Source organism: Sinocyclocheilus anshuiensis, unplaced genomic scaffold (assembly GCF_001515605.1).
Source record: "Sinocyclocheilus anshuiensis isolate Anshui unplaced genomic scaffold, SAMN03320099.WGS_v1.1 scaffold374, whole genome shotgun sequence".
Classification (NCBI taxonomy): Eukaryota; Metazoa; Chordata; class Actinopteri; order Cypriniformes; family Cyprinidae; genus Sinocyclocheilus; species Sinocyclocheilus anshuiensis.
In genome coordinates this window covers 194,765-205,192 of record NW_015546051.1, presented here as the reverse complement: position 1 = coordinate 205,192, position 10,428 = coordinate 194,765, and the positions used below count along the sequence as shown (strand labels likewise).

The 10,428-nt window shown below is 34.2% G+C and overlaps 1 protein-coding gene across 1 annotated transcript in view; it reads right to left on the bottom strand.

Annotated features, from left to right (window-relative positions):
* The window catches only part of LOC107699183 (high affinity cationic amino acid transporter 1-like), a 29,385-nt gene extending 20,966 nt beyond the window's left edge, over nt 1-8,419 (bottom strand). Inside the window, exon 1 of the mRNA XM_016500376.1 lies at nt 8,202-8,419. The gene's annotated coding sequence lies outside the window, so the exon portion shown is untranslated. The remainder of the gene's footprint in view (nt 1-8,201) is intronic.
* Between the last annotated feature and the right edge of the window lie 2,009 nt (nt 8,420-10,428).

Sequence of the window (10,428 nt, the reverse complement as noted above, 5' to 3'; positions counted from 1 at the left end):
TCTCTCACACATACATACATTCTTCTCTTACATACACATATTTTCTTCAGACATACATACATTCTATATATATATATGTAAGTAAAAGGTATATGTATGTGTGTGAGAGTAGAAATGCATGTATGTGAATGGAGAATGTAAGTGTGTGACAGTAGAAAAGTATGCATGTGAAAGGAGAATGAAAGTGTGTGACAGTAGAAATGTATGCATGTGAAAGGAGAATGTATGTGTGTGAGAGTACAATGTGAATGGAGAATGTAAGTGCGTGAAAGCAAAAATATATGTATGTGAAAGGATAATGTAAGTGTGTGAGAGTGCCAAAATGAATTATGCTTGTACGGCCCCTCATAATGCACAAGCAATTTTTATTAATTTCAACGAATTTTCTGGGTCTACAAATCACACTTTTATAATAAGACTTACTCATATATCCATTTTTCCAAGACAGTGAAAATCCTGGTTCTCAAAGACAAAATATTTTTAGTAGTTTTGTCTTATTTTGAACTCAAGTCAACTTGAGGCCCCTTTGAAAGTTTGCTGAGGCCCCATGGTAGGCCTCGGGACCCTGGTTGAGAACCACTGGTCTAAACAAAGCAAAACAACTTCTTATTAGAATAAAAGTAAGCTCTTCTGAATACATTCTCAGTGGATGCCTGTCAACGTTAACATTTATGTTCTGGGGGCTGTTTATAATGGAACAAAGCATGCGTATTATTATACAGCCAAACACTGCTGTGTGGCAACACGTGATTGCGCAAGGAATACTGGAACATCTGCCACTCACAGCCTTGAAGACTAATAAGCACATCCATATCTAATTTAAACTTCCAAAGCAACACACGTGTGGAAACTCATGCTTCTGTTAAGTGTTCATCCAGTCAGTGGGCTGGGAGAGGGCCTTGCCCCATTTTCCACCAATCACAGAGCACTGGCAGAAACCTGAGGCATCTGAACACATCAGCCGGTCACATTGTGTTCACTCAAACACACACCTCTTCAGTCAGGTCACGCTGCACAGGTCAAATGACTCTGACTTTTTGTTGAGACAAATGTCAACATCTGATTAGATCAAAGTTGCACTGAGGAATTTGAGGCATGTGGACGCACATCTAGCACAGCTACTATACAATGGTTGTGACTGTGAGTAGGGTTGTGCTGATAGACGATAGTATCGTGTATCGACAATAGTCAGAGATAGCTATCGACGATAGCACGTCTTTGTCGATAGTCAAGACGATATTAGGCTCATTCTCCTATAAATGTATTAAATTATTGTTATTATTATTATTAGGCGGCCTATTATAATTCGGCTATTATTATCAAATTGCCCGTCAATATCACTTCAGCACCGCATTTCACACTTGCGCAAATGAGGATTAGAGCCTGTCTCCAACCACAAACACAGACGTACATCGTCTGCTGATATAAGGTATTTAATTGCATTTTAACAAGTAATCTGAACGGCCTATATATGTGCAATATTTGAACCGAGCCCTCACTAACTGAGTTTAATGCCACAGTTATGTTAGAACGCATCTCATCATTGTTTCTGTGGCGGCACGTTGGGCTCGTCATGAGCGCTGTATGACTGATGTATCCGTTCAATTTAACTTTACTCCAAATATATGAACTTACCTGTTTTAAATACGTTTATATTTAACGTGTTCGTTTATATCCAATATTTAGTGTTAAACTGTTGGTCTTTAAAATAAATCTACTTTTGATTTTCACTGTACTGATAAGTACAGAAAGTCTCTCTCTTGCCCCCACCCACCCATGCACGCAAGCACGCACGCACGATAATATTGTGTATCGGCGATCTCACGGGCTTGCGATATGACGATTTGAAAAATGACCATATCGCCCAACACTAGTTGTGAGAAACAAATGGACAGTATGTGAAACAGAAAATAACAGTAGAAATGGGCAACATTTTTATACTACAGTTCAAGAGTTTGGGGTCTGTAAGGTTTTTTTGCTTGTTTTTAATTTTCGTATTCTTTTGAAGTTTCTTATGCTTGCCAAGGCTGTATTTATTTGATCAAAAATACAGTATTTGTTTGTTCGTTTATTCATTTTTTAACGCCATGTTTAGCCTCAGGGCTATTTACATGGCAAACACAAGGTCAGCATCACGATCCATAAAATTTTAAATCACTGTATGTTTTGAAAAAAAAAAATATATATATATAATAAAAACAGAACAAAACATCCAAATAACTAACAGTAAAACGACTTTAACATACATTTAAAAATGTAATTAATTTCTGTGATGCAAAGCTGAATTTTCAGCATCATTACTGCAGTCTTCAGTGTCACATGATCCTTCAGAATCATTCGAATATGCTGATTTGCTACTTAAAAATAATTTCTATTATGAAAACAGTTCTATTGAAAACAGTTGTGCTGCTAATTTGTGTGTGTGTGTAAATACAAAATTCAAAGAAGTGCCTTTATTTCAAATATAAATCTTTTGTAGTAACATTATGAATGCCTTTACTGTCACTTTTGATCGATTTAATTTATTCTTGCAAATTAAAATGAAGAATTATGAAAAAAAAATATCATACTGACTCCCAAACATTTGAACGGTAGTGTATATTTCAATAGCTCTCATACGGCAAGAGCCTGAAAAAACAAAAATATGAATTCAAACTTAATTCAAACAATAGCAAAATTTGTTATAGTTGATTTATAGTTTGATTCTTTTTCATGTATTTGTGCAACTATTTATTTGTATTTTTTAAAGAACGTTCAAAACACTAATTCAATGATTTCTAGCAACATCACTCAAAAATGTCAATGCATAAAAATGTTTTGGTAAAAATCTAGGTAAATTTGGTTGTTTGTTACTACAAGTTGGTGTTGCACTTACGTGAAAATGAATCAATACAATTCTTGTTTATAATCTTTTTTTTTTTAACTAGATTTCTGTATTTGTACCTATTTTGGACCAAAATTACCTTTCAGAGCCTATATACGTACATGCAGGCAAAGAATCACCTGACCTGAAACAAAAAAAGCTTGACGCACACCTAACCATGGATTATCTCACTTATACCATAGTCACTTGCCAGCATTGAGAAATTAAACCTGTCACTAATGTTTGCAGCACAATATTGAACTGGATGGATAAAAAAATCATACATTAATTCTCATTAGTTACTTAATCTAGAAGTCGTTAGTACGAGAATTCTGAAGAAAAATAAAGTATCGCAGTAAGATTATTTGCATGAATTTGAATTAAAGTGAGATCATGTGTGTAGATTACCTGGGTTCGATGCCATCATGCCAATATTAAATGTATCTCCTGAAATCTGAAGTATTAATGATGAAAAACAAAACCACCCTACACTGAAGTGAAACCACAGACATCCTCAAAACAATATAGTGATGACCGGTGATTTACTGTCACCGAAACAAAACATTTTAACTCGACATGCCCTGAAAAGCAAACACATTCCACTGCCCTTCAGCTCTACAGGAACACATTCGATGTCAATTTACATGCAACAGCCCATAACATACACACCTAAATCAATTCAAGCTTGTTTATAATAAATGATGTAATCATTGAGATTGAAATATTTTAGCTCTACATAATCCACACAGGCATTTAAAGGCATTGTGTGGATTTCTACAGAATTTGTTCACATCCTGATATTTAAAATTTGTATTTGTAATCTAATATATGTAATATTGAATATAATAAACTGCATTTGTAAGTCGCTTTGGATAAGTGTCTGCTAAATGACTAAATGTAAATGTAAAAAGCTTCATTTTACAGCTCAATACAGATTGTACCATCCTCAAACATAATATTCAAACACTGTGTGATAAACTAGGGCACAGTCACCTTGACCATTATATTTGCAGTTGTTCATGGCTGTTTCAAAATAAAACGGTCAAACTATTTAGTTTGATTCTTTTCTCTGAATGAGTTCAAATTGAGTTTTAAAATCCATTTAAACTCTGATTCAATGATTCGCTGCATCATCACTCGAAAATGTTTACATCACATCTTTCATTTTGCCGTTTGTTTTCCTATGCATTATATTGGTGCTGAATATACAAAAATGATCCAATATAATTCTTGTTTAGAAACGTGCATTATTTTAACTAGAGTTGTACTCTATTTTTATATCTTGAATCTAATTTAGATTTTGAATCAAACACAGGCATAAAAACCAAACCGATTTGACGTTCTGACGATTTAATGTATAACGATTCCTTAGTAAAATAAAGTTTAGGGACATTGGAAATGTAAAATAGGTCTAATTGCAGAAGCTATTTTTCACAAAGAGCCTGATGCATGATAACCAATGTAAATGAAAACAAAGAACTACCTCTTTCTGATAAAGATAGGAGGATGCTTGTAAACAGACCCAGTATGTGTACTTGTAAGCAATAAATCATTATTAAACGTTATATAATGCTCACCACAGATAAGCTGTTCTATATTTAAACATGAGGCTTAAAAATGTAAATAAAGTTGACCTTTTTAGTGTACACCAAACAATGTCATATTAAGCATTATACAATGTAACATTTGCTAATGTTATTAAAGGCAGTGCTAATGTCACACTGCATGCGCAGTGATCAGAAAATAGTTTTGTTGTTTGCATGGGAATCTGGCATAATGTTGTTCTATGGTATGGTAAAAATTATATTTTTATATTAGATTAGATTAGATTAGATTCAACTTCATTGTCACTGTGCAGAGTACAAGTACAGAGCCAATGAAATGCAGTTAGCATCTAACCAGAAGTGCAAATAACAGAGTATATAAATAAATATAGATTATGTGCATATACATTAAGCTTTATGACATATAGTGCAAGTTATGAGGTAGGAGGGCAGAGACCAGCTCAATGCAAATGACTGTACATACAACATAGGGTGCAAGCAAATTTTTTTTTTTTTTTTTTTTTTTTTTAAAGTTAAGCATTAGGTGGTCTATCTAGGATGTAGTGTTCAGCACATGTAAACAAACGTTTACCACAATTCGTTTTCTTCGCATCTGCACGGTTCAAATTAATGGAAAAATTCCTTCTTCAGAACGGCGATTTTTGCAGAAAGACGACGAATTTGCAGATATACAAAGTAGCAAACAAATTTCCCGCATTTTTAAACGTCATACCAACAACAATAATAACCATAACGTTTGGGGGAAAGTGAAAATGTGTCAAACTGGGTAGACCAGTTTCAAAACATTTTCAAACGTGAAAAGCGCTATACAAATAAACTTGAATTGAATTGAATTGAATACAATTATCTAGTTTTCAGAAATGAGGTCTACTGTATAGTGAATAATTTTTTTCTTTAGAGACGTGTTGTATTAACTATTACCAGTAAATTCATATGTGCTCAGATTAACATTAGCCTATATTATTATATTGTATTATTTTATTTAAACTGTAACTGTGAATATATTTGGACGCTCCATGTTAGTCACTGAATAGGCTTACATGATTTTCAATTGATGTTTAGGTGATACTGCTTGAAAAGTGAATTATAAAGAGTGCTCAAAGAAAAAAAAACTCAATTATTTATGCTGTTTACTTTATTATCAAAGCCTATGTGATAACATAACCTGAGGCTAAAAGCTGTGATATTAATGTTGTCCACTAGAGCGAGCCACAGGATAAGGAACAGGCCTATTTGAAGTTCTATTTGGCAGCTCAATGTCTTAGTATACAACACAAATGAAAAATGCAGAAAGAATAAAATACACCAATAACTTTATGAAACATCAATTTTCATTACACTAAGTGATCTTACAGTAGATGAAGTAGATGATCTTACAAGAGAAGTAAAGTTCAAAAACAAAAGAACTAAATATCAAATAGGTATGTAACATAATACAGTATAGTGTTGATTGCATACATAAATAAATTGGCCAAATTTCATTACAGTAGTATATAGTACAAAAATAAATTTCTTGGTCTTCTGACAAAACACTTTCTCAACCTCCCTTAGGCAGTTGTCTTTCAGACTCAGTTGTGCAAAAACACGGGTAAACAAAAAAAAACAGGCTAAATTTGACAGTCACAAGTTTGAGTGTGTGAACATGTTTACTGTTTACTGGAGACCGAATAGTGAAATGTCCCTTATATAAAGTACTGTTACTATAGTTACTATACTGTACTACACTGTGTAAGCAGTGTAAAACCCTGTCTATGATTCTTTCAGCTCTCTCTCCAGTGCTAGGATGCATTTTTAAACCTGTGCTCCTGTTTATACTATCCTGAGATTCTGACTGGTGTGTCATCAGTTTTGCTACTGAATGCTTGCTTATGGATAATTGTGTGTTGTTTGAGTTCACACTGTGACAGTAGAGTTAATTATATAATGTGTTTTATGAATGAGAACATAAAATATCTGTAAAATGAGGCCGACTTTGGAGAAATCATAAAAAAATTGGAATGTGTGTACACTGTAAAAAATGACCGTGAATTTAACGGTAAAAGATTTTTAAAATTCTACAGTAAAAACCTGTTAAATGGTTAACGGTCACTGACTGCGCTGATTAAAAGCATGATGGGAAACGACTGGCTAACGACACAGCTTAATGCTCATTGGTTCAGACAACTGTGATGATGCGTTCTCTTCTAAAATGTTTTATTTCTTTATCTGGTTTCATGTGATTAAGTATTTAAATTATGCATGAATATTCCCAAACACTATGACAGTGTGATCTCTGTGTGCGATATGTGATTGTTGTCATATTTCTATAAAAATCTAAAATACATGTTTGTATTAAAGTAAAAATGGATGATAAATACGCCTTTCGTATGGAATTAAATGGCAAGCACTTTGAGTGTCTTGTTCATCATATTTATTTTTATATAAAGGCAACAGAACTGAAATCATATCATGTTAATCAGCAGCACAGCACATGAGTGTGATATCTGCCTTATCTGCCTTTGATCTCGTAGGTATCTTTTTTTATTATTATTATTATTATTATTATTATTATTATGCCATACATCAGAACAATACAACGAGAAACATTCAAATGTAAAGGAGACATAGAAAAAGATGAACAACATTAATGTAATGAAACAGTGCCAGAGGACAGTAACAAAATAAGTAATCTCGTAGGTATCTGTTCACTTCGAGAGGTCAGAACTGTCCGTCTTGCCTGCTCTTATTTCACTCCTCCCCTCACTGCAGCCGCCTGCTCTCGCCTTCATTTCAGGCGAGGCGCATCTCAAACAAGCCTCTTGTATGCCGCGTGGAGTTCGATTCATTTAGTGAATCGATTTGTTCAGACGGTTCATTTCAATTAACTAGTTTGGGGCGAAACGATTCGCTTGTGTCATCAAATCAAAACAGTCCCCAGTTCCCATTGTATGGCTATTCTCTGCCGCAACATAAACATTTAGTTGTATACAGTATACGCAGTTTATTAAGGGATATAAATCAACATGCATATACATATTTTATAAATTTGCCTATATTAAAATATGATGATAAATTATATATCTGCTTATTAATTGTACATTTACTTAGGTACATCGGATTTTTTATTTTTAACTGGGTTTGTTTCTTCAAAATTTAGTCTCAAACACAGTTTATAAAGTCGAGGTTTCGAGAAAGGGTTCACACGAATCGGTTCATATGAATAATTAAAAGAATCACTTAAAAACAATGCTTTGTTCGCGAATCTGAAAGCCGAGAACTAGATTTGGTACAAATACCAAAACTGCACCAACCAGTTTAAAACCAAAGAAAAGGGCAAACGTGAGAACTAAATGCCACAAGTTGTCATTGTGGTCTTGCGTTCCTTGGGTTTTGTTTTGAGGTTTGGCTATTCAATTCCGCTTGCATCCGGCTACAGTATAATGAATTACAGCGCGCTACTATACAAGGACATGCGCTAACTATTCCTAATTCCACCCTAATTCTGGAATAAGCAGTTAATAATCACAAGAGATGTGCTTAAACAACGCGAACGGATTCGCACAACAATAATACGGCAGGCAGATAAACTTCTAAATCTTCTAAACTTCATCCTTCAAAGGAAAGTGTTGCATCAGCCCTTAAATGGAGAGCAGCCCACACCATGTGCATCGCAGACATGAGATTGGGCAGGAAGAAGGTTTACAAAAAAAATCTTTCGAAGTGTCAAAAAGTACACGCAGAAGAAGATTAATGCACACTGTAAAATTGTTTAAATGCACGTGCCTCATTCTTACCTGGTAAGGATCCCCAAATTAAATTCTCCAACACTCCACCTCAGAACTGACAGCTTCAAGCACGACGAAAAATAAACAAAAAGCCACCTGGACAGCTGGCTGTTCACCTTCTATTCCATACCAGTACTACTTTACAATAAAATACTACGCCTTAAACCTTAAGCAAATCCCACCCATTAGGTATCATAGGCGGATCGTCTCTAACATCCTTCCGTGTGCCAACACCCAACCGCGAGAGTACGGACCCGTGTTATCGTCAAGCATTCCTGGTTTGCATAGTTACGTTTATTGATATTCAATCGAGAGTTACCTTTTCTTGTCCATCTGTTCACGTCGTTTCTGCTCATGGAAGTTCAACTGTTAATAACCCTTTGATACGCAATTTTCTAAGGCATCTATCTTATCATCATGATCAAAACTTTGCTGGGAAAAAAAAAACTGTTTTACACAATCTACCTCATGCCTTCTGTAGTCTGATTGATAGTTCATGCTTTTTTAGCAAGTAAACGCCTTTTATTGTACTTGTAAAAAAACTCAAAACCTCCTTAGAGTCGTGGCTCCTGTGTTTTGCTGTGAAATCTTTACATTTTTTTTTTTATAAAAGGAACAAGAATGACTTTTATACTATTAGCAATAGGCCTGATGAACATTTATTAGACTGAAGCTGAACTAAATTTGATTATCCATTCATCGTTTTTTAAATCATGTTAAAATTGATCAAATATGTACCTACATGAGGCTTCTGAGGAATGCCGATTGTTATCTCAATCATGATTGTATTGCATTGCATTATATTTGCTCCCACAATAAAAACTACATTGATAAACTAAGCATTCAAATATCATCTTTCTAACACAGGCTATTATTGGCGGGATACAGAGTGACATCTGATATTTATATGCATTTTATGCATAGTCTGCTATACTGTTATCTTATTGATTCACATGACAAGCTATCAGAATTTCATCTTACCTTTTGACCATATAGATATCAGCAACTGCACCAAATTGGATATTTTGCTCGGTTAGGCCTCAAGTTTTCTTTTTTTTTTTTTCTCGATTGTGAGCTCCATATTTTCTTAAATCATACTATATGAGCCATAAAAGCCTGATGTATCAAATATAATACTCAACAAAAGCACATGCAAAAAAAAAAAAAACCCATACAGTATAGAAACGCATACTGTACAGCATGAGAAACAATGTTTATATAGATTTATCAAAATACACTTTATACAATTTTAAAGTTCATATTTTAAAAATTCTGTCATCATTTTACTTATGTTCATGTTGTCCTAAACCTGTAGCTTTTTTTTCTTTGGAACATAAAGGATATATTTTTCGGAATGTCCTGAAAAACAACCCTTCTTTTCCACAACTGCACCTAAGTTATCTGACTTCTAGCAAGCAACTGATTATATAATTAAAATCTTGGCTGAATTTATTTATTTATTTATTTTTGCCGGTCAAAAAGTTTTTCCCTCTCAAATTCCGCAAAGGGTTCAAGTTGGCCGTGCTAATTTGATGTGTTGTCCAACAGAAAGTTGCATGATTTGAAAGTGAATTAAGCGTAAGCTGTGCTTACATCACTACACTATTGACAACAAACAATGGACCTGTTTTGCCTGTGAAATTTCACCAAAATTGTGTTAATGTGACACAACCTTTAGATGCATGTGTATTCTCAGTACCTGTTCTGCTAATTGTCATTAATGTGCTTTGTGCTTTTTATTGTAAGCATCTTTGTGAAGGACATAAACACTTGAAAACTCTTTTAATGCAAATGCATTATAGTTTTCAGAGTGAAGGCATGAAGTAAACTGGCAACAAAATATCCCTATTCACAGAGAATATGTTGAGTAAAGTAAGTGTAATGAGTAGTCCACTGAACGGCAAGTTGAAGAACCCATGTACAGTTTATTTACAAAGTGATTCAAACATCGACTTCACTTGAACAGACTTGACGTAGCATGAACAGACTAGAACAGCCTTTACAGGACAACAACAGACCAAGAATTAAGGCAACATAAGGGCTATTTATATCAAACAAAGAGGGGCACATGACAAGAACCAACCAGTGAGAAACAAGACACATGACTAAGACAACCAATGAGAACATGACACATACACAAGGCAGAAATTCATGAGGGCAAGGGAAGCATGACACCAACAGCATGAATCAAATTACAAAATAAAAGACATGAAAACAAGAACATGAAACAAACATT